We start from the raw sequence: 2,799 nt of genomic DNA, 5'->3' as shown, positions 1-2,799 counted from the left end.
ACACACACACACATATTGTAAATTGCCTATATATAAATTTTTAAAATGTATAATGGTGAATGTGTGCACTCTTTTATTTATTTATTTTTTTTGAGAGGTTTTCGCTATAGGGCATGTGCGCTCGCCAGACAGACAGAGAGAGACATAGAGACAGAAAGCGAGAAATCACCCCCCAGGGGGGATGGTCACGCTGCACTCTTTATTCAGAGCCTGTAAAAAAGTTGTCTTCTCTCTATGTTAATGACCCTCCTTTAAAATCACCTGTGTTCAGTTGGCAGCATCATTATCCAGCTAAATAAAACCTCATCTCCCTCACAAGGCCCTGGAAACTTCTCTTCATTAATTCGACACAATTTTCTTAAGTAGAGAGAAAAACATTTCAAGGTTTTCTAGAGTCCTGTGAATATTACTCACACCAGCTCCATGTACCAGAGCAGGAGAATCTCCGAATGGCAGCCTAGACCTAAACATTTATGTCTTGTGGCTTGGCTGAAGAATTTACCCTGATTTACATGAGTTTATTGTATTTTGTAACACTGTCTCCTCTGTTTAGGTACCACTGGAAGAACTACCAATATGTGCTGGCCTTTCTCTTTGCCATTGAGGAGATCAATAAGAGCCCTCATTTGCTCCCTAACCTTTCCCTGGGTTATGATCTCTACAATGCATTTACCAGTCACAAAAGAACTTTAGAAAATGCTGTGTTTTTGCTCTCTGGAGGGAATCAGACTCTGCCAAACTACAACTGCCAGACACAGAAACTACCTGTTGCTATAATTGCAGGAAACATGCCCGCATTTTCAGACCAAATTGGAACTCTTTTGGAACTCTCTAAAATCCCACAGGTAAGTAGGTTGCCAGGATGGGGAATGAAAGTTGAATAGCTTTTAATGCCACATATGAGCAAAGAAAAAGGGAAAGCTGGGATTACATACACCTTGCAGCCCTCAAAACTTCTCTTGATTGTGCACAATTTTCTGAAACACAGAACAACAACAAAAAAAAAGCAGGTAATTTCCTGAGTCATGGGATTATTAACAGTATAAAGATGAGAGAGAAAGAAAAAGAGCAAAGGTAGGCCAGATTCAGCCATGTGACTGAGTCCCATGTGGCTGACTGCATGGTTCAAATCTTCATCCTGGTGGCTTAAAGAACCACACTGGGCTTGTGTGCTTACATGTCCCAAATCCCACCAATGAGAAATTTAGGAGAAGAAATTTTAATATGCCCATCCCCTATGAGGAGTTATTTCTCACGCTACTCTGTCTCTCTGCGGCAGGCACACATGATACAATTTGCCCTCTAACAAGTTAAAAATAAGAGAAGTGGAATATGTTAAGTTTCACCCAAACACCTGTGTATATCCATTACATTCAATTGCCAATGATAACACTGATGGCCAACTTAAAGATATTTCCTAAAAAGTATGAACTAAGAGGACATTTACCTTATCTGGAGAGAGAAAAATATGAAGGAACATTTATTGGACATTTTGATACAAAGATATAAAAACATTTGCATTCATTACAACATTGAACAAAGAAAGGGCATTCCAGCACTGGAGATGCTCCAAGTTGGCTGTGGCTCAGTTACAGTAGAAAAAGTTTACCAGCTCCCTCTGGCCTTCCTCACACCCATGCAGGTGGATCTCTTAAAAGCACTTCCAGTTACTCTCCACATAACAGCTCTCCACTTCAGAGATTCTTCCAGGGACACTGTCTAATAAAAAGTTTCAGGGGACATTACTGGCAAGCACATTAGCTTAAGGAGAATCATGCTCTTGAAAAGTTACATTTAAAAAATGTCAGAGAAGCTTAGTTATGTTTTAAGATGATGTAGGTTATTCTGTAGTGATAAAACACAGTATCATAACATCAATACAATATTTTTTTTCTCAGAGTTGACATTTTTAACCTTGACTGCTAAGAAAGGAAGCCCCTGATCCTTATGTCACACTCAAGATAGCAGAATCACCATCTTGATGCAACATTTTTATGAATTTACGTATCCCAAAATTTCTACAGTAGACAATAAAACAATTGTTGAACCTTATGCTTTTGGTTTTTTGAGAGGTTTTTCCTACAGAGCGTGTGCACTCGCCAGACAGACAGAGAGACAGAGAGACAGAAAGCAAGAAATCATCCCCCAGGGGGGATGGCCATGCCCCAATCCCTTCTTCGTTCTCCTCTCTGGATCTTGGGCACACACGCGCATGCACCTGGCATGAGTTTTAAGCCACCGGATCCAGGACACGAACTACAGTCGACTACATGGGAGTCCAGTGACACAGCCATTAAGCTAACTGCTGGTCCCCTTTATACTTTTTCTTTTATGCTTTGGTCTGGAAGTGATATTATTTGTACTAGTCACATATCCTTTATTGAAAGAAATGGGTCTGAAAAACTGTCTTCTGCTCTTAATCACAGCATGCATATTCTTCACTCAATATTCCATTCTCTGATCTTATCAGGTAAAGATTTATCTTCTACCTGTTTAAGTCTGACAATCCAAACTCCAAATAAGTTTAGAATAAGATTATTTATTTTTTATTTAGGTAACATATGGTTCTTATGACCCCATCTTAAGTGATAAAGATCAATTTTCATCAGTTTATCAGATGGCCACCATGGACAGCTCTTTTATTCATGGAATCATCTCCTTGTTGCTGCATTTTAGCTGGACGTGGGTGGCACTCTATGTATCTGATGATATGCAAGGGGAGCAGTTCCTCCAGGATGTAAAGGCAAAGATGATAGAAAAGGATATCTGTGTGGCCTTTACAGAAAAGCTCCCTGCCAC

At 39.7% G+C, this 2,799-nt stretch overlaps 1 protein-coding gene across 1 annotated transcript in view; it reads left to right on the top strand.

Annotated features, from left to right (window-relative positions):
* Nucleotides 1-2,799, top strand: part of LOC102480402 (vomeronasal type-2 receptor 116) — a 112,827-nt gene that overhangs the window by 96,332 nt on the left and 13,696 nt on the right.

Source organism: Tupaia chinensis, unplaced genomic scaffold, assembly GCF_000334495.1.
Source record: "Tupaia chinensis unplaced genomic scaffold, TupChi_1.0 Scaffold000306_1, whole genome shotgun sequence".
NCBI lineage: Eukaryota > Metazoa > Chordata > Mammalia > Scandentia > Tupaiidae > Tupaia > Tupaia belangeri.
Note: the sequence above shows the minus strand (reverse complement) of the source record. Positions and strands in the feature narration are given on the sequence as shown.